Raw genomic sequence first — 23,574 nt, 5'->3', positions numbered from 1 at the left:
AGATATTTCATCGGAAATAAATATAAGAGACACAAAGTCGACTTAAGTACAGGAAGGCTGAGTCTTCCTACTGTCTATGTTTTGAGCGTTTCCTGTCTCACTAGTTTTACATTCCGATGCACCTCTTCAGGTTTACTGTATCCCTTGGACCTTAACAGTGACGATGAAACACAGAAATTGCATCGGAATTAAATATAAGAGAGACAATGCCGACTTAAGTACCAGAAAACAGTCTTCTTACGGTCAATGTTTGAGCGTATCCTGTGTCACCACTTTTACATTCCGATGCACCTCTGCATGTTTACTGTATCTTTTGGACGTTCCCATTGGCGATGAAACACAGAAATTGCATCTTAATTAAATATAAGAGACACATCGCCGACTTAAGTACAAGAAAACTGAGTCTTCTTACGGTCTATCTTTTGAGCGTTCCTGTGTCACCAGTTTTACATTCCGTTGCACCTTTGCAGGTTTACTGTATCCCTTGTACCTTCCCATTGACGATGAAACACAGAAATTGCATCGGAATTAAATATAAGAGACACAATGCCGACTTAAGAAGAGGAAGACTAAGTCTTCCTACCGTCTGTGTTTTGACAGTTTCCTGTGTCACCAGTTTTACATTCCGATGCACCTCTGCAGGTTTACTGTATCCCTTGTACCTTCCCATTGACGATGAAACACAGAAATTGCATCGGAATTAAATATAAGAGACACAACGCCGACTTAAGTACAAGAAAACTGAGTCTTCTTACGGTCGATGATTTGAGCGTTTCCTGTGTCACCAGTTTTACATTCCGATGCCCCCCTGCCGATTTACTGTATCGCTTGGACCTTCCCATTGTCGATGAAACACAGAAATCGTATCGGAATTAAATATAAGAGACACAATGCCGACTTAAGTACAGTAAGACTGAGGCTTCCTACTGTCTATGCTTTGAGCGTTTCCTATCTCACTAGTTTTACATTCCACTGCACCTCTTCAGGTTCACTGTATCCCTTGGACCTTCCCATTGACGATGAAACACAGAACTTGCATCGGAATTAAATATAAGAGACACAATGCCGACTTAAGTACAGGAAGACTGAGTCTTCCTACTGTCTATGTTTTGAGCGTTTCCTGTGTCACCAGTTTTACATTCTGATGCAACTCAGCAGGTTTACTGTATCCCTTGGACCTTCCCATTGACGATGAAACACAGAAATTGCTTCGGAATTAAATATAAGAGACACAATGCCGACTTAAGTACAGGAGGACTGAGCCTTCCCACTGTCTATGTTTTGAGCGTTTCCTGTCTCACTAGTTTTACATTCCGATGCACCTCTTCAGGTTTACTGTATCCCTTGGACCTTTCCATTGACGATGAAACACAGAACTTGCATCGGAATTAAATATAAGAGACACAATGCCGACGTAAGTACAGGTAGACTGAGTCTTCCTACTGTCTATGTTTTGAGCGTTTCCTGTGTCATCAGTTTTACTTTCCGATGCACGTCTGCAGGTTTACTATATCCCTTGGACATTCCCATTCTCGATGAAACACAGATATTTCATCGGAAATAAATATAAGATACACAATGCCGACTTAAGTACAGGAAGACTGAGTCTTCCTACTGTCTATGTTTTGACCGTTTCCTGTGTCACCAGTTTTACATTCCGATGCACCTCTGCAGGTTTACTGTATCCATTGGACCTTCCCATTGACGATAAAACACAGAAATTGCATCGGAATTAAATATAAGAGACACAATGCAGACTTAAGTACAGGAAGACTGAGGCTTCCTACTGTCTATGCTTTGAGCGTTTCCTGTCTCACTAGTTTTACATTCCGATGCACCTCTTCAGGTTTACTGTATCCCTTGGACCTTCCCATTGACGATGAAACACAGAACTTGCATCGGAATTAAATATAAGAGAGACAATGCCGACTTAAGTACCAGAAAACAGTCTTCTTACGGTCAATGTTTGAGCGTATCCTGTGTCACCACTTTTACATTCCGATGCACCTCTGCATGTTTACTGTATCTTTTGGACGTTCCCATTGGCGATGAAACACAGAAATTGCATCTTAATTAAATATAAGAGACACATCGCCGACTTAAGTACAAGAAAACTGAGTCTTCTTACGGTCTATCTTTTGAGCGTTCCTGTGTCACCAGTTTTACATTCCGTTGCACCTTTGCAGGTTTACTGTATCCCTTGTACCTTCCCATTGACGATGAATTAGAAAAATTGCATCGGAATTAAATATAAGAGCCACAAGCCGTCATAACTACAGGAAGACTGAGTCTTCCTACTGTCTATGTTTTGAGCGTTTCATGTGTAACCAGTTTTTCATTCTGATGCACCTCTGCAGGTTTACTGCATCCCTTGGACCTTCCCATTGTCGATGAAACACAGAAATTGCATCGGAATTAAATATAAGAGACACAACGCCGACTTAAGTACAAGAAAACTGAGTCGTCTTACGGTCTATGATTTTGAGCGTTTCCTGTATCACCAGTTTTACATTCCGATGCACCCCTGCCGGTTTACTGTATCCCTTGGACCTTCCCATTGTCGATGAAACACAGAAATTGCATCACATTAAATATAAGAGACACAATGCCGACTTAAGTACAGCAAGACTAAGTCTTCCTACTGTCTATGTTTTGAGCGTTTCCTGTGTCATCAGTATTACTTTCCGATGCACCTCTGCAGGTTAACTATATCCCTTGGGCATTTCCATTCACGATGAAACACAGAAATTTCATCGGAAATAAATATAAGATACACAATGCCGACTTAAGTACAGGAAGACTGAGTCTTCCTACTGTCTATGTTTTGAGCGTATCCTGTGTCATCAGTTTTACTTTCCGATGCACCTCTGCATGTTTACTATATCCCTTGGACATTCCCATTGACGATGAAACACAGAAATAGCATCGGAATTAAATATAAGAGACACAATGCCGACTTAAGTACCAGAAAACAGTCTTCTTACGGTCAATGTGTTGAGCGTTTCCTGTGTCACCAATTTTACATTCCGATGCACCTCTGCATGTTTACTGTATCCCTTGGACCATCCCATTGGCGATGAAACACACAAATTGCATCGAAATTAAATACAAGAGACACAATGACGACTTATGTACAGGAAGACTGAGTCTTCCTACTGTTTATGTTTTGAGAGTTTCCTGTGGCACCAGTTTTACATTCCGAATCACCTCTGCACGTTTACTGTATCCCTTGGACCTTCCCATTGTGGAAGAAACACAGAAATCGCATCGGAATTAAATATAAGAGTCACAATGCCGTCTTAAGTACAGGAAGACTGAGTCTTCCTACTGTCTATGATTTGAGCGTTTCCAGAGTCACCAGTTTTACATTCCGATGCACCTCTGCAGGTTTACTGTATCCCTTGGACCTTCCCATTGACGATGAAAAACAGAAATTGCATCGAAATTAAATATAAGATACACAATGCCGACTTAAGTACAGGAAGACTAAGTCTCTCTACTGTCTATGTTTTGAGCGTTACCTGTGTCATCAGTTTACTTTCCGATGCACCTCTGCATGTTTAATATATCCCTTGGACCTTCCCATTCACGATGAAACACAGAAAATTAATCCTAAATAAATATAAGAGACACAATGCCGACTTAAGTACAGGAAGACTGAGGCTTCCTACTGTCTATATTTTGAGCGTTTCCTGTGTCACCAGTTTTACATTCCGATGCACCTCTGCAGGTTTACTGTATCCCTTGGACCTTCCCATTGACGATGAAACACAGAAATTGCATTGGAATTAAATATAAGAGACACAATGACGACATAAGAACAGGAAGACTGAGTCTTCCTACTGTCTATGTTTTGAGCGTTTCCTGTGTCACTAGTTTTACATTCCGATGCACCTCTGCAGGTTTACTGTATCCCTTGGACCTTCCCATTGACGATGAAACACAGAAATTGCATCGGAATTAAATATAAGAGACACAATGCCGTCTTAAGTACAGGAAGACTGAGTCGTCCTACTGTCTATGTTTTGAGCGTTTCATGTGTCACCAGTTTTACATTCTGATGCACCTCTGCAGGTTTACGGTATCCCTTCGACCTTCCCATTGTCGATGAAACACAGAAATTGCAATTGAATTAAATATAAGAAACACAATTCCGACTTAAGTACCAGAAAACAGTCTTCGTACGGTCAATGTTTTGAGCGTTTCCTGTGTCACCAGTTATACATCCCGAAGCACCTCTGCAGGTTTACTGTATCCCTTGGACCTTCCCATTGGCGATGAAACACACAAATTGCATCGAAATTAAGTATAAGAGACACAATGCCGACTCAAGTACAGGAAGACTGAGTCTTCCTACTGTCTATGTTTTGTGCGTGTCCTGTGTCACCAGTTTTATATTCCGATTCACCTCTGCAGGTTTACTATATCCCTTGGACCTTCCCATTGTCGATGAAACACAGAAATCGCATCGGAATTAAATATAAGTGTCACAATGCCGTCTTAATTACAGGAAGACTGAGTCTTCCTGCTGTCTATGATTTGAACGTTTCCTGAGTCACCAGTTTTACATTCCGATGCACCTCTGCAGGTTTACTGTATCCCTTGGACCTTGCCATTGACGACGAAAAACAGAAATTGCATCGGAATTAAATATAAGATACACAATGCCGACTTAAGTACAGGAAGACTCAGTCTTCCTACTGTCTATGTTTTGAGCGTTTCCTGTGTCATCAGTTTTACTTTCCGATGCACCTCTGCATGTTTACTATATCCCTTGGACCTTCCCATTGACGATGAATTAGAAAAATTGCATCGGAATTAAATGTAAGAGACAAGCCGTCATAACTACAGGAAGACTAAGTCTTCCTACTGTCTATGTTTTGAGCGTTTTCTGTGTCATCAGTTTTACTTTCCGATGCACCTCTGCAGGTTTACTATATCCCTTGGGCATTTCCATTCACGATGAAACACAGAAATTTCATCGGAAATAAATATAAGATACACAATGCCGACTTAAGTACAGGAAGACTGAGTCTTCCTACTGTCTATGTTTTGACCGTTTCCTGTGTCACCAGTTTTACATTCCGATGCACCTCTTCAGGTTTACTGTATCCCTTGGACCTTCCCATTGTCGATGAAACACAGAAATTGCATCGGAATTAAATATAAGAGACACAATGCCGACTAAAGTACAGGAAGACTGAGTCTTCCTACTGTCTATGATTTGAGCGTTTCCTTTGTCACCAGTTTGACATTCCGATGCACCTCTGCAGGTTTACTGTATCCCTTGGACCTTCCCATTGACGATGAAACACAGAACTTGCATCGGAATTAAATATAAGAGACACAATGCCGACTTAAGTACAGGACGACTAAGTCTTCCTACTGTCTATGTTTTGAGCGTATCCTGTGTCATCAGTTTTACTTTCTGATGCACCTCAGCATGTTTACTATATCCCTTGGACATTCCCATTCACGATGAAACACAGAAATTTAATCGGAAAGAAATATAAGAGACACAATGCCGACTTAAGTACAGGAAGACTGAGTCTATCAACTGTCTATGTTTTGAGCGTTTCGTGTGTCACCAGTTTTACATTCCGATGCACCTCTTCAGGTTTACTGTATCCCTTGGACCTTCCCATTGACGATGAAACACAGAAATTGCATCGGAATTAAATATAAGAGACACAACGAGGACTTAAGTACAAGAAAACTGAGTCTACTTACGGTCGATGTTTTGATCGTTTCCTGTATCACCAGTTTTACATTCCGATTCACCCCTGCCGATTTACTGTATCCCTTGGACCTTCCCATTGTCGATGAAACACAGAAATCGCATCGGAATTAAATATAAGAGACACAATGCCGACTTAAGTACAGGAAGACTGAGGCTTCCTACTGTCTATGCTTTCAGCGTTTCCTGTCTCACTAGTTTTACATTCCGATTCACCTCTTCAGGTTTACTGTATCCCTTGGACCTTCCCATTGATGATGAAACACAGAAATTGCATCGGAATTAAATATAAGAGACAGAATGCCGACTTCAGTACAGGAAGACTGAGGCTTCCTAACGTCTATGATTTGAGCGTTTCCTGTCTCACTACTTTTACATTCCGATGCACCTCTTCAGGTTTACTGTATACCTTGGACCTTCCCATTGACGATGAAACACAGAAATTGCATCGGAATTAAATATAAGAGACACAATGCCGACTTAAGTACAGGAAGACTGAGTCTTCCTACTGTCTATGTTTTGAGCGTTTCCTGTGTCACCAGTTTTACATTCTGATGCAACTCTGCAGGTTTACTGTATCCCTTGGACCTTCCCATTGACGATGAAACACAGAAATTGCATCGGAATTAAATATAAGAGACACAATGCCGACTTAAGTACAGGAAGACTGCGTCTTCCTAATGTCTATAATTTGAGCGTTTCCTGTGTCACCAGTTTTACATTCCGATGCACCTCTACAGGTTTACTGTATCCCTTGGACCTTCACAGTGACGATGAAACACAGAAATTGCATCGGAATTAAATATAAGAGACACAATGCCGACTTAAGTACCAGAAAACAGTCTTCTTACGGTCAATGTGTTGAGCGTTTCCTGTGTCACCAGTTTTACATTCCGATGCACCTCTGCATGTTTACTGTATCCCTTGGACCTTCCCATTGGCAATGAAACACACAAATTGCATCGAAATTAAATACAAGAGACACAATGACGACTTATGTACAGGATGACTGAGTCTTTCTACTGTCTATGTTTTGATAGTTTCCTGTGGCACCAGTTTTACATTCCGAATCACCTCTGCACGTTTACTGTATCCCTTGGACCTTCCCATTGTCGAAGAAACACAGAAATCGCATCGGAATTAAATATAAGAGTCACAATGCCGTCTTAAGTACAGGAAGACTGAGTCTTCCTACTGTCTATGATTTGAGCGTTTCCAGAGTCACCAGTTTTACATTCCGATGCACCTCTGCAGGTTTACTGTATCCCTTGGACCTTGCCATTGACGACGAAAAACAGAAATTGCATCGGAATTAAATATAAGATACACAATGCCGACTTAAGTACAGGAAGACTAAGTCTTCCTACTGTCTATGTTTTGAGCGTTTCCTGTGTCATCAGTTTTACTTTCCGATGCACCTCTGCATGTTTACTATATCCCTTGGACCTTCCCATTGACGATGAATTAGAAAAATTGCATCGGAATTAAATATAAGAGCCACAAGCCGTCATAACTACAGGAAGACTGAGTCTTCCTACTGTCTATGTTTTGAGCGTTTCATGTGTAACCAGTTTTTCATTCTGATGCACCTCTGCAGGTTTACTGCATCCCTTGGACCTTCCCATTGTCGATGAAACACAGAAATTGCATCGGAATTAAATATAAGAGACACAACGCCGACTTAAGTACAAGAAAACTGAGTCGTCTTACGGTCTATGATTTTGAGCGTTTCCTGTATCACCAGTTTTACATTCCGATGCACCCCTGCCGGTTTACTGTATCCCTTGGACCTTCCCATTGTCGATGAAACACAGAAATTGCATCACATTAAATATAAGAGACACAATGCCGACTTAAGTACAGCAAGACTAAGTCTTCCTACTGTCTATGTTTTGAGCGTTTCCTGTGTCATCAGTATTACTTTCCGATGCACCTCTGCAGGTTAACTATATCCCTTGGGCATTTCCATTCACGATGAAACACAGAAATTTCATCGGAAATAAATATAAGATACACAATGCCGACTTAAGTACAGGAAGACTGAGTCTTCCTACTGTCTATGTTTTGACCGTTTCCTGTGTCACCAGTTTTACATTCCGATGCACCTCTTCAGGTTTACTGTATCCCTTGGACCTTCCCATTGACGATGAAACACAGAACTTGCATCGGAATTAAATATAAGAGACACAATGCCGACTTAAGTACAGGAAGACTGAGTCTTCCTACTGTCTATGTTTTGAGCGTTTCCTGTGTCATCAGTTTTACTTTCCGATGCACGTCTGCAGGTTTACTATATCCCTTGGACATTCCCATTCTCGATGAAACACAGATATTTCATCGGAAATAAATATAAGATACAGAATGCCGACTTAAGTACAGGAAGACTGAGTCTACCTACTGTCTATGTCTTGACCGTTTCCTGTGTCACCAGTTTTACATTCCGATGCACCTCTGCAGGTTTACTGTATCCCTTGGACCTTCCCATTGACGATAAAACACAGAAATTGCATCGGAATTAAATATAAGAGACACAATGCAGACTTAAGTACAGGAAGACTGAGGCTTCCTACTGTCTATGCTTTGAGCGTTTCCTGTCTCACTAGTTTTACATTCCGATGCACCTCTTCAGGTTTACTGTAGCCCTTGGACCTTCCCATTGATGATGAAACACAGAAATTGCATCGGAATTAAATATAAGAGACACAATGCCGACTTTAGTACAGGAAGACTGAAACTTCCTACTGTCTATAATTTGAGCGTTTCCTGTGTCACCAGTTTTACATTCTGACGAACCTCTACAGGTTTACTCTATCACTTGGACCTTCACAGTGACGATGAAACACAGAAATTGCATCGGAATTAAATATAAGAGACACAATGCCGACTTAAGTACAGGACGACTAAGTCTTCCTACTGTCTATGTTTTGAGCGTATCCTGTGTCATCAGTTTTACTTTCTGATGCACCTCTGCATGTTTACTATATCCCTTGGACATTCCCATTCACGATGAAACACAGAAATTTAATCGGAAAGAAATATAAGAGACACAATGCCGACTTAAGTACAGGAAGACTGAGTCTTTCAACTGTCTATGTTTTGAGCCTTTCCTGTGTCACCAGTTTTACATTCCGATGCACCTCTTCAGGTTTACTGTATCCCTTGCACCTTCCCATTGACGATGAAACACAGAAATTGCATCGGAATTAAATATAAGAGACACAATGATTACTTAAGTACAAGAAAACTGAGTCTACTTACGGTCGATGTTTTGATCGTTTCCTGTATCACCAGTTTTACGTTCCGATTCACCCCTGCCGATTTACTGTATCCCTTGGACCTTCCCATTGTCGATGAAACACAGAAATCGCATCGGAATTAAATATAAGAGACACAATGCCGACTTAAGTACAGGAAGACTGAGGCTTCCTACTGTCTATGTTTTGAGCGTTTCCTGTGTCACCAGTTTTACATTCTGATGCAACTCTGCAGGTTTACTGTATCCCTTGGACCTTACCATTGACGATGAAACACAGAAATTGCATCGGAATTAAATATAAGAGACACAATGCCGTCTTAAGTACAGGAAGACTGAGCCGTCCTACTGTCTATGTTTTGAGCGTTTCATGTGTCACCAGTTTTACATTCTGATGCACCTCTGCAGGTTTACGGTATCCCTTCGACCTTCCCATTGTCGATGAAACACAGAAATTGCAATTGAATTAAATATAAGAAACACAATTCCGACTTAAGTACCAGAAAACAGTCTTCTTACGGTCAATGTTTTGAGCGTTTCCTGTGTCACCAGTTATACATCCCGATGCACCTCTGCAGGTTTACTGTATCCCTTGGACCTTCCCATTGGCGATGAAACACACAAATTGCATCGAAATTAAGTATAAGAGACACAATGCCGACTCAAAAACAGGAAGACTGAGTCTTCCTACTGTCTATGTTTTGTGCGTGTCCTGTGTCACCAGTTTTATATTCCATTTCACCTCTGCAGGTTTACTATATCCCTTGGACCTTCCCATTGTCGATGAAACACAGAAATCGCATCGGAATTAAATATAAGTGTCACAATGCCGTCTTAATTACAGGAAGACTGAGTCTTCCTGCTGTCTATGATTTGAACGTTTCCTGAGTCACCAGTTTTACATTCCGATGCACCTCTGCAGGTTTACTGTATCCCTTGGACCTTGCCATTGACGACGAAAAACAGAAATTGCATCGGAATTAAATATAAGATACACAATGCCGACTTAAGTACAGGAAGACTAAGTCTTCCTACTGTCTATGTTTTGAGCGTTTCCTGTGTCATCAGTTTTACTTTCCGATGCACCTCTGCATGTTTACTATATCCCTTGGACCTTCCCATTGACGATGAATTAGAAAAATTGCATCGGAATTAAATGTAAGAGACACAAGCCGTCATAACTACAGGAAGACTAAGTCTTCCTACTGTCTATGTTTTGAGCGTTTCATGTGTAACCAGTTTTTCATTCTGATGCACCTCTGCAGGTTTACTGTATCCCTTGGACCTTCCCATTGTCGATGAAACACAGAAATTGCATCACATTAAATATAAGAGACACAATGCCGACTTAAGTACAGCAAGACTAAGTCTTCCTACTGTCTATGTTTTGAGCGTTTTCTGTGTCATCAGTTTTACTTTCCGATGCACCTCTGCGGGTTTACTATATCCCTTGGGCATTTCCATTCACGATGAAACACAGAAATTTCATCGGAAATAAATATAAGATACACAATGCCGACTTAAGTACAGGAAGACTGAGTCTTCCTACTGTCTATGTTTTGACCGTTTCCTGTGTCACCAGTTTTACATTCCGATGCACCTCTTCAGGTTTACTGTATCCCTTGGACCTTCCCATTGTCGATGAAACACAGAAATTGCATCGGAATTAAATATAAGAGACACAATGCCGACTAAAGTACAGGAAGACTGAGTCTTCCTACTGTCTATGATTTGAGCGTTTCCTTTGTCACCAGTTTGACATTCCGATGCACCTCTGCAGGTTTCTGTATCCCTTGGACCTTCCCATTGACGGTGAAACACAGAAATTGCATCGGAATTAAATATAAGAGACACAACGCCGACTTAAGTACAAGAAAACCGAGTCGTCTTACGGTCTATGATTTTGAGCGTTTCCTGTATCACCAGTTTTACATTCCGATGCACCCCTGCCGGTTTACTGTATCCCTTGGACCTTCCCATTGTCGATGAAACACAGAAATTGCATCACATTAAATATAAGAGACACAATGCCGACTTAAGTACAGCAAGACTAAGTCTTCCTACTGTCTATGTTTTGAGCGTTTTCTGTGTCATCAGTTTTACTTTCCGATGCACCTCTGCAGGTTTACTATATCCCTTGGGCATTTCCATTCACGATGAAACACAGAAATTTCATCGGAAATAAATATAAGATACACAATGCCGACTTAAGTACAGGAAGACTGAGTCTTCCTACTGTCTATGTTTTGACCGTTTCCTGTGTCACCAGTTTTACATTCCGATGCACCTCTTCAGGTTTACTGTATCCCTTGGACCATCCCATTGACGATGAAACACAGAACTTGCATCGGAATTAAATATAAGAGACACAATGCCGACTTAAGTACAGGAAGACTGAGTCTTCCTACTGTCTATGTTTTGAGCGTTTCCTGTGTCATCAGTTTTACTTTCCGATGCACGTCTGCAGGTTTACTATATCCCTTGGACATTCCCATTCTCGATGAAACACAGATATTTCATCGGAAATAAATATAAGATACACAATGCCGACTTAAGTACAGGAAGACTGAGTCTACCTACTGTCTATGTTTTGACCGTTTCCTGTGTCACCAGTTTTACATTCCGATGCACCTCTGCAGGTTTACTGTATCCCTTGGACCTTCCCATTGATGATAAAACACAGAAATTGCATCGGAATTAAATATAAGAGACAGAATGCCGACTTCAGTACAGGAAGACTGAGGCTTCCTAACGTCTATAATTTGAGCGTTTCCTGTGTCACCAGTTTTACATTCTGACGATCCTCTACAGGTTTACTCTATCACTTGGACCTTCACAGTGACGATGAAACACAGAAATTGCATCGGAATTAAATATAAGAGACACAATGCCGACTTAAGTACAGGACGACTAAGTCTTCCTACTGTCTATGTTTTGAGCGTATCCTGTGTCATCAGTTTTACTTTCTGATGCACCTCAGCATGTTTACTATATCCCTTGGACATTCCCATTCACGATGAAACACAGAAATTTAATCGGAAAGAAATATAAGAGACACAATGCCGACTTAAGTACAGGAAGACTGAGTCTTTCAACTGTCTATGTTTTGAGCGTTTCGTGTGTCACCAGTTTTACATTCCGATGCACCTCTTCAGGTTTACTGTATCCCTTGGACCTTCCCATTGACGATGAAACACAGAAATTGCATCGGAATTAAATATAAGAGACACAACGAGGACTTAAGTACAAGAAAACTGAGTCTACTTACGGTCGATGTTTTGATCGTTTCCTGTATCACCAGTTTTACATTCCGATTCACCCCTGCCGATTTGCTGTATCCCTTGGACCTTCCCATTGTCGATGAAACACAGAAATCGCATCGGAATTAAATATAAGAGACACAATGCCGACTTAAGTACAGGAAGACTGAGGCTTCCTACTGTCTATGCTTTCAGCGTTTCCTGTCTCACTAGTTTTACATTCCGATTCACCTCTTCAGGTTTACTGTATCCCTTGGACCTTCCCATTGATGATGAAACACAGAAATTGCATCGGAATTAAATATAAGAGACAGAATGCCGACTTCAGTACAGGAAGACTGAGGCTTCCTAACGTCTATGATTTGAGCGTTTCCTGTCTCACTACTTTTACATTCCGATGCACCTCATCAGGTTTACTGTATACCTTGGACCTTCCCATTGACGATGAAACACAGAAATTGCATCGGAATTAAATATAAGAGACACAATGCCGACTTAAGTACAGGAAGACTGAGTCTTCCTACTGTCTATGATTTGAGCGTTTCCTGTGTCACCAGTTTTACATTCTGATGCAACTCTGCAGGTTTACTGTATCCCTTGGACCTTCCCATTGACGATGAAACACAGAAATTGCATCGGAATTAAATATAAGAGACACAATGCCGACTTAAGTACAGGAAGACTGCGTCTTCCTAATGTCTATAATTTGAGCGTTTCCTGTGTCACCAGTTTTACATTCCGATGCACCTCTACAGGTTTACTGTATCCCTTGGACCTTCACAGTGACGATGAAACACAGAAATTGCATCGGAATTAAATATAAGAGACACAATGCCGACTTAAGTACCAGAAAACAGTCTTCTTTCGGTCAATGTGTTGAGCGTTTCCTGTGTCACCAGTTTTACATTCCGATGCACCTCTGCATGTTTACTGTATCCCTTGGACCTTCCCATTGGCAATGAAACACACAAATTGCATCGAAATTAAATACAAGAGACACAATGACGACTTATGTACAGGATGACTGAGTCTTCCTACTGTCTATGTTTTGAGAGTTTCCTGTGGCACCAGTTTTACATTCCGAATCACCTCTGCACGTTTACTGTATCCCTTGGACCTTCCCATTGTCGAAGAAACACAGAAATCGCATCGGAATTAAATATAAGAGTCACAATGCCGTCTTAAGTACAGGAAGACTGAGTCTTCCTACTGTCTATGATTTGAGCGTTTCCAGAGTCACCAGTTTTACATTCCGATGCACCTCTGCAGGTTTACTGTATCCCTTGGACCTTGCCATTGACGACGATAAACAGAAATTGCATCGGAATTAAATATAAGATACACAATGCCGACTTAAGTACAGGAAGACTAAGTCTTCCTATCTGTCTATGTTTTGAGCGTTTCCTGTGTCATCAGTTTTACTTTCCGATGCACCTCTGCATGTTTACTATATCCCTTGGACCTTCCCATTGACGATGAATTAGAAAAATTGCATCGGAATTAAATATAAGAGCCACAAGCCGTCATAACTACAGGAAGACTGAGTCTTCCTACTGTCTATGTTTTGAGCGTTTCATGTGTAACCAGTTTTTCATTCTGATGCACCTCTGCAGGTTTACTGTATCCCTTGGACCTTCCCATTGTCGATGAAACACAGAAATTGCATCGGAATTAAATATAAGAGACACAACGCCGACTTAAGTACAAGAAAACTGAGTCGTCTTACGGTCTATGATTTTGAGCGTTTCCTGTATCACCAGTTTTACATTCCGATGCAACCCTGCCGGTTTACTGTATCCCTTGGACCTTCCCATTGTCGATGAAACACAGAAATTGCATCACATTAAATATAAGAGACACAATGCCGACTTAAGTACAGCAAGACTAAGTCTTCCTACTGTCTATGTTTTGAGCGTTTCCTGTGTCATCAGTATTACTTTCCGATGCACCTCTGCAGGTTAACTATATCCCTTGGGCATTTCCATTCACGATGAAACACAGAAATTTCATCGGAAATAAATATAAGATACACAATGCCGACTTAAGTACAGGAAGACTGAGTCTTCCTACTGTCTATGTTTTGACCGTTTCCTGTGTCACCAGTTTTACATTCCGATGCACCTCTTCAGGTTTACTGTATCCCTTGGACCTTCCCATTGACGATGAAACACAGAACTTGCATCGGAATTAAATATAAGAGACACAATGCCGACTTAAGTACAGGAAGACTGAGTCTTCCTACTGTCTATGTTTTGAGCGTTTCCTGTGTCATCAGTTTTACTTTCCGATGCACGTCTGCAGGTTTACTATATCCCTTGGACATTCCCATTCTCGATGAAACACAGATATTTCATCGGAAATAAATATAAGATACAGAATGCCGACTTAAGTACAGGAAGACTGAGTCTACCTACTGTCTATGTCTTGACCGTTTCCTGTGTCACCAGTTTTACATTCCGATGCACCTCTGCAGGTTTACTGTATCCCTTGGACCTTCCCATTGACGATAAAACACAGAAATTGCATCGGAATTAAATATAAGAGACACAATGCAGACTTAAGTACAGGAAGACTGAGGCTTCCTACTGTCTATGCTTTGAGCGTTTCCTGTCTAACTAGTTTTACATTCCGATGCACCTCTTCAGGTTTACTGTAGCCCTTGGTTCTTCCCATAGATGATGAAACACAGAAATTGCATCGGAATTAAATATAAGAGACACAATGCCGACTTTAGTACAGGAAGACTGAAACTTCCTACTGTCTATAATTTGAGCGTTTCCTGTGTCACCAGTTTTACATTCTGACGAACCTCTACAGGTTTACTCTATCACTTGGACCTTCACAGTGACGATGAAACACAGAAATTGCATCGGAATTAAACATAAGAGACACAATGCCGACTTAAGTACAGGACGACTAAGTCTTCCTACTGTCTATGTTTTGAGCGTATCCTGTGTCATCAGTTTTACTTTCTGATGCACCTCTGCATGTTTACTATATCCCTTGGACATTCCCATTCACGATGAAACACAGAAATTTAATCGGAAAGAAATATGAGACACAATGCCGACTTAAGTACAGGAAGACTGAGTCTTTCAACTGTCTATGTTTTGAGCCTTTCCGGTGTCACCAGTTTTACATTCCGATGCACCTCTTCAGGTTTACTGTATCCCTTGCACCTTCCCATTGACGATGAAACACAGAAATTGCATCGGAATTAAATATAAGAGACACAATGATTACTTAAGTACAAGAAAACTGAGTCTACTTACGGTCGATGTTTTGATCGTTTCCTGTATCACCAGTTTTACGTTCCGATTCACCCCTGCCGATTTACTGTATCCCTTGGACCTTCCCATTGTCGATGAAACACAGAAATCGCATCGGAATTAAATATAAGAGACACAATGCCGACTTAAGTACAGGAAGACTGAGGCTTCCTACTGTCTATGTTTTGAGCGTTTCCTGTGTCACCAGTTTTACATTCTGATGCAACTCTGCAGGTTTACTGTATCCCTTGGACCTTACCATTGACGATGAAACACAGAAATTGCATCGGAATTAAATATAAGAGACACAATGCCGATTTAAGTACAGGAAGACTACGTCTTCCTAATGTCTATGTCTTGACCGTTTCCTGTGTCACCAGTTTTACATTCCGATGCACCTCTGCAGGTTTTCTGTATCCCTTGGACCTTCCCATTGACGATAAAACACAGAAATTGCATCGGAATTAAATATAAGAGACACAATGCAGACTTAAGTACAGGATGACTGAGGCTTCCTAACGTCTATGTTTTGAGCGTTTCCTGTCTCACTAGTTTTACATTCCGATGCACCTCTTCAGGTTTACTGTATACCTTGGACCTTCCCATTGACGATGAAATACAGAAATTGCATCGGAATTAAATATAAGAGACACAATGCCGACTTAAGTACAGGAAGACTGAGTCTTCCTACTGTCTATGTTTTGAGCGTTTCCTGTGTCACCAGTTTTACATTCTGATGCAACTCTGCAGGTTTACTGTATCCCTTGGACCTTACCATTGACGATGAAACACAGAAATTGCATCGGAATTAAATATAAGAGACACAATGCTGACTTAAGTACAGGAAGACTACGTCTTCCTAATGTCTATAATTTGAGCGTTTCCTGTGTCACCAGTTTTACATTCCGATGCACCTCTACAGGTTTACTGTATCCCTTGGACCTTCACAGTGACGATGAAACACAGAAATTACATCGGAATGAAATATAAGAGACACAATGCCGACTTAAGTACCAGAAAACAGTCTTCTTACGGTCAATGTGTTGAGCGTTTCCTGTGTCACCAGTTTTACATTCCGATGCACCTCTGCATGTTTACTGCATCCCTTGGACCTTCCCATTGGCGATGAAACACACAAATTGCATCGAAATTAAATACAAGAGACACAATGACGGATTATGTACAGGATGACTGAGTCTTCCTACTGTCTATGTTTTGAGAGTTTCCTGTGGCACCAGTTTTACATTCCGAATCACCTCTGCACGTTTACTGTATCCCTTGGACCTTCCCATTGTCGAAGAAACACAGAAATCGCATCGGAATTAAATATAAGAGTCACAATGCCGTCTTAAGTACAGGAAGACTGAGTCTTCCTACTGTCTATGATTTGAGCGTTTCCAGAGTCACCAGTTTTACATTCCGATGCACCTCTGCAGGTTTACTGTATCCCTTGGACCTTCCCATTGACGATGAAAAACAGAAATTGCATCGAAATTAAATATAAGATACACAATGCCGACTAAAGTACAGGAAGACTAAGTCTCCCTACTGTCTATGTTTTGAGCGTTTCCTGTGTCATCAGTTTTACTTTCCGATGCACCTCTGCATGTTTAATATATCCCTTGGACCTTCCCATTCACGATGAAACACATAAAATTAATCCTAAATAAATATAAGAGACACAATGCCGACTTAAGTACAGGAAGACTGAGGCTTCCTACTGTCTATATTTTGAGCGTTTCCTGTGTCACCAGTTTTACATTCCGATGCACATCTGCAGGTTTACTGTATCCCTTGGACCTTCCCATTGACGATGAAACACAGAAATTGCATTGGAATTAAATATAAGAAACACAATGCCGACATAAGAACAGGAAGACTGAGTCTTCCTACTGTCTATGTTTTCAGCGTTTCCTGTGTCACTAGTTTTACATTCCGATGCACCTCTGCAGGTTTACTGTATCCCTTGGACCTTCCCATTGACGATGAAACACAGAAATTGCATCGGAATTAAATATAAGAGACACAATGCCGTCTTAAGTACAGGAAGACTGAGTCGTCCTACTGTCTATGTTTTGAGAGTTTCATGTGTCACCAGTTTTACATTCTGATGCACCTCTGCAGGTTTACGGTATCCCTTGGACCTTCCCATTGTCGATGAAACACAGAAATTGCATCGGAATTAAATATAAGAGATACAATGCCGACTTAGGTACAGGAAGACTGAGTCTTCCTACTGGCTATGTTTTGAGCGTTTCCTGTGTCATCAGTTTTACTTTCCGATGCACCTCTGCAGGTTTACTATATCCCTTGGACCTATCCATTCACGATGAAACACAGAAATTTCATCTGAAATAAATATAAGAGACACAATGCCGACTTAAGTACAGGAAGACTGAGTCTTCCTACTGTCTATGTTTTGAACGTTTCCTGTGTCACTAATTTTACATTCCGATGCACCTCTGCAGGTTTACTGTATCCCTTGGACCTTTCCATTGGCGATGAAACACAGAAATTGCATCGGAATTAAATATAAGAGACACAATGCCGACTTAAGTAAGGAAGACTGAGTTTTCCTACTGTCTATAATTTGAGCGTTTCCTGTGTCACCAGTTTTACATTCCGATGCCCCTCTGCAGGTTTACTGTATCCCTAGAACCTTCCCATTGTCGATGAAACACAGAAATTGCATCGGAATTAAATATAAGAGACACAATGCCGACTTAAGTACAGGAAGACTGAGTCTTCCTACTGTCTATGTTTTAAACGTTTCCTGTGTCACTAATTTTACATTCCGATGCACCTCTACAGGTTTACTGTATCATTGGACCTTCAAAGGTACGATGAAACACAGAAATTGCATCGGAATGAACTATAAGAGACACAATGCCGACTTAAGTACAGGAAGACTGAGTCTTCCTACTGTCTATGACTTGAGCGTTTAATGTGTCATCAGTTTTACATTCCGATGCACCCCTGCCGGTTTACTATATCCCGTGGACCATCCCATTGTCGATGAAACACAGAAATTGCATCGCATTAAATATAAGAGGCACAATGCCGACTTAAGTACAGCAAGACTAAGTCTTCCTACTGTCTATGTTTTGAGCGTTTCCTGTGTCATCAGTTTTACTCTCCGATGCACCTCTGCAGGTTTACTATATCCCTTGGTTCTTTCCATTCACGATGAAACACAGAAATTTCATCTGAAATAAATATAAGAGACACAATGCCGACTTAAGTACAGGAAGACTGAGTCTTCCTACTGTCTATGTTTTGAGCGTTTCCTGTGTCACCAGTTTTACATTCCGATGCACCTCTGCAGGTTTACTGTATCCCTTGGACCTTCCCATTGACGTTGAAACACATAAATTGCATGGGAATTAAATATAAGAGACACAATGCCGACTTAAGTACAGGAAGAGTGAGTCTTCCTACTGTCTATGTTTTGAACGTTTCCTGTGTCACTAGTTTTACATTCCGATGCACCTCAGCAGGTTTATTGTAACCCTTGGACCTTTCCATTGACGATGAAACACAGAAATTGCATCGGAATTAAATATAAGAGACACAATGCCGACTTAAGTACAGGAACACTGAGTTTTCCTACTCTCTATAATTTGAGCGCTTCCTGTGTCACCAGTTTTACATTCCGATGCACCTCTACAGGTTTACTGTATCCCTTGGACCTTCACAGGTACGATGAAACACAGAAATTACATCAGAATTAAATATAAGAGACACAATGCCGACTTAAGTACAGAAAGACTAAGTCTTCCTACTGTCTATGTTTTGAGCGTTTCCTGTGTCACCAGTTTTACATTCCGATGCACCTCTGAAGGTTTACTGTATCCCTTGGACCTTCCCATTGTCGATGAAACACAGAAATTGCATCGGAATTAAATATAAGAGACACAATGCCGACTTAAGTACAGGAACACTGAGTCTTCCTAATTTCTATAACTTGAGCGTTTCCTGTGTCACCAGTTTTACATTCCGATGCACCTCTACAGGTTTACTGTATCCCTTGGACCTTCACAGTGACGATGAATCACAGAATTTGCATCGGAATTAAATATAAGAGACACAATGCCGACTTAAGTGCAGGAAGACTGAGTTTTCCTACTGTCTATAATTTGAGCGTTTCCCGTGTCACCAGTTTTACATTCCGATGCACCTCTACAGGTTTACTCTATCCCTTGGACCTTCACAGGTACGATGAAACACAGAAATTGCATCGGAATTAAATATAAGAGACACAATGCCGACTTAAGTTCAGGAAGACTGAGTCCTCCTACTGTCTATGTTTTGAGCGTTTCCTGTGTCACCAGTTTTACATTCCGATGCACCTCTGCAGGTTTACTGTATCCCTTGGACCTTGCCATTGTCAATGAAACACAGAAATTGCAATTGAATTAAATATAAGAAACACAATGCCGACTTAAGTACAAGAAAACAGTCTTCTTACGGTCAATGTTTTGAGCGTTTCCTGTGTCACCAGTTATACATACCGATGCACCTCTGCAGGTTTGCTGTATCCCTTGGACCTTCCCATTGGCGATGAAACACACAAATTGCATCGAAATTAAATATAAGAGACACAATGCCGACTCAAGTACAGGAAGACTGAGTCTTCCTACTGTCTATGTTTTGAGCGTGTCCTGTGTCACCAGTTTTTTATTCCGATTCACCTCTGCAGGTTTACTATATCCCTTGGACCTTCCCATTGTCGATGAAACACAGAAATCGCATCGGAATTAAATATAAGTGTCACAATGCCGTCTTAAGTACAGGAAGACTGAGTCTTCCTACTGTCTATGATTTGAGCGTTTCCTGAGTCACCAGTTTTACATTCCGATGCTCCTCTGCAGGTTTACTGTATCCCATGGACCTTCCCATTGACGATGAAAAACAGAAATTGCATCGGAATTAAATATAAGATACACAATGCCGACTTAAATACAGGAAGACTAAGTCTTCCTACTGTCTATGTTTTGAGCGTTTCCTGTGTCATCAGTTTTACTTTCCGATGCACCTCTGCATGTTTACTATATCCCTTGGACCTTCCCATTGACGATGAATTAGAAAAATTGCATCGGAATTAAATATAAGAGACAAAGGCGTCATAAGTACAGGAAGACTGAGTCTTCCTACTGTCTATGTTTTGAGCGTTTCATGTGTCACCAGTTTTGCATTCTGATGCACCTCTGCAGGTTTACTGTATCCCTTGGACCTTCCCATTGTCGATGAAACACAGAAATTGCATCGGAATTAAATATAAGAGACTCAATGCCGACTAAAGTACAGGAAGACTGAGTCTTCCTACTGTCTATGATTTGAGCGTTTCCTTTGTCACCAGTTTTACATTCCGATGCACCTCTGCAGGTTTACTGTATCCCTTGGACCTTCCCATTGACGGTGAAACACAGAAATTGCATCGGAATTAAATATAAGAGACACAACGCCGACTTAAGTACAAGAAAACTGAGTCTTCTTACGGTCTATGATTTTGAGCGTTTCCTGTATCACCAGTTTTACATTCCGATGCACCCCTGCCGGTTTACTGTATCCCTTGGACCTTCCCATTGTCGATGAAACACAGAAATTGCATCACATTAAATATAAGAGACACAATGCCGACTTAAGTACAGAAAGACTAAGTCTTCCTACTGTCTATGATTTGAGCGTTTCCTGTGTCATCAGTTTTACTTTCCGATGCACCTCTGCAGGTTTACTATATCCCTTGGGCATTTCCATTCACGATGAAACACAGAAATTTCATCTGAAATAAATACAAGAGACACAATGCCGACTTAAGTACAGGAAGACTGAGTCTTCCTACTGTCTATGTTTTGAGCGTTTCCTGTGTCACCAGTTTTACATTCCGATGCACCTCTGCAGGTTTACTGTATCCTTTGGACCTTCCCATTGACGATGAAACACATAAATTGCATTGGAATTAAATATAAGAGACACAATGCCGACATAAGAACAGGAAGACTGAGCCTTCCGACTGTCTATGTTTTGAGCGTTTCCTGTGTCACTAGTTTTACATTCCGATGCACCTCTGCAGGTTTAAAGTATCCCTTGGAACTTCCCATTGACGATGAAACACAGAAATTGCATCGGAATTAAATATAAGAGACACAATGCCGTCTTAAGTACAGGATTACTGAGTCGTCCTACTGTCTATGTTTTGAGAGTTTCATGTGTCACCAGTTTTACATTCTGATGCACCTCAGCAGGTTTACTGTATCCCTCGGACCTCCCCATTGTCGATGAAACACAGAAATTGCATGGGAATTAAATATAAGAGACACAATGCCGACTTAAGTACAGGAACACTGAGTTTTCCTACTGTCTATGTTTTGAGCGTTTCCTGTGTGACCAGTTTTACATTCCGATGCACCTCTGCAGGTTTACTGTATCCCTTGGACCTTCCCATTGACGATGAAACACATAAATTGCATGGGAATTAAATATAAGAGACACAATGCCGACTTATGTACAGGAAGAGTGAGTCTTCCTACTGTCTATGTTTTGAACGTTTCCTGTGTCACTAGTTTTACATTCCGATGCACCTCAGCAGGTTTATTGTAACCCTTGGACCTTTCCATTGACGATGAAACACAGAAATTGCATCGGAATTAAATATAAGAGACACAATGCCGACTTAAGTACAGGAACACTGAGTTTTCCTACTCTCTATAATTTGAGCGCTTCCTGTGTCACCAGTTTTACATTCCGATGCACCTCTACAGGTTTACTGTATCCCTTGGACCTTCACAGGTACGATGAAACACAGAAATTACATCAGAATTAAATATAAGAGTCACAATGCCGACTTAAGTACAGAAAGACTAAGTCTTCCTACTGTCTATGTTTTGAGCGTTTCCTGTGTCACCAGTTTTACATTCCGATGCACCTCTGAATCTTTACTGTATCCCTTGGACCTTCCCATTGTCGATGAAACACAGAAATTGCATCGGAATTAAATATAAGAGACACAATGCCGACTTAAGTACAGGAACACTGAGTCGTCCTAATTTCTATAACTTGAGCGTTTCCTGTGTCACCAGTTTTACATTCCGATGCACCTCTACAGGTTTACTGTATCCCTTGGACCTTCACAGTGACGATGAATCACAGAATTTGCATCGGAATTAAATATAAGAGACACAATGCCGACTTAAGTGCAGGAAGACTGAGTTTTCCTACTGTCTATAATTTGAGCGTTTCCTGTGTCACCAGTTTTACATTCCGATGCACCTCTACAGGATTACTCTATCCCTTGGACCTTCACAGGTACGATGAAACACAGAAATTGCATCGGAATTAAATATAAGAGACACAATGCCGACTTAAGTTCAGGAAGACTGAGTCCTCCTACTGTCTATGTTTTGAGCGTTTCCTGTGTCACCAGTTTTACATTCCGATGCACCTCTGCAGGTTTACTGTATCCCTTGGACCTTGCCATTGTCGATGAAACACAGAAATTGCAATTGAATTAAATATAAGAAACACAATGCCGACTTAAGTACAAGAAAACAGTCTTCTTACGGTCAATGTTTTGAGCGTTTCCTGTGTCACCAGTTATACATACCGATGCACCTCTGCAGGTTTACTGTATCCCTTGGACCTTCCCATTGGCGATGAAACACACAATTTGCATCGAAATTAAATATAAGAGACACAATGCCGACTCAAGTACAGGAAGACTGAGTCTTCCTACTGTCTATGTTTTGAGCGTGTCCTGTGTCACCAGTTTTATATTCCGATTCACCTCTGCAGGTTTACTATATCCCTTGGACCTTCCCATTGTCGATGAAACACAGAAATCGCATCGGAATTAAATATAAGTGTCACAATGCCGTCTTAAGTACAGGAAGACTGAGTCTTCCTACTGTCTATGATTTGAGCGTTTCCTGAGTCACCAGTTTTACATTCCGATGCTCCTCTGCAGGTTTACTGTATCCCTTGGACCTTCCCATTGACGATGAAAAACAGAAATAGCATCGGAATTAAATATAAGATACACAATGCCGACTTAAATAC

The sequence above is a fragment of the Schistocerca nitens genome, chromosome 1 (genome assembly GCF_023898315.1).
Source record: "Schistocerca nitens isolate TAMUIC-IGC-003100 chromosome 1, iqSchNite1.1, whole genome shotgun sequence".
NCBI lineage: Eukaryota > Metazoa > Arthropoda > Insecta > Orthoptera > Acrididae > Schistocerca > Schistocerca nitens.
Note: the sequence above shows the minus strand (reverse complement) of the source record.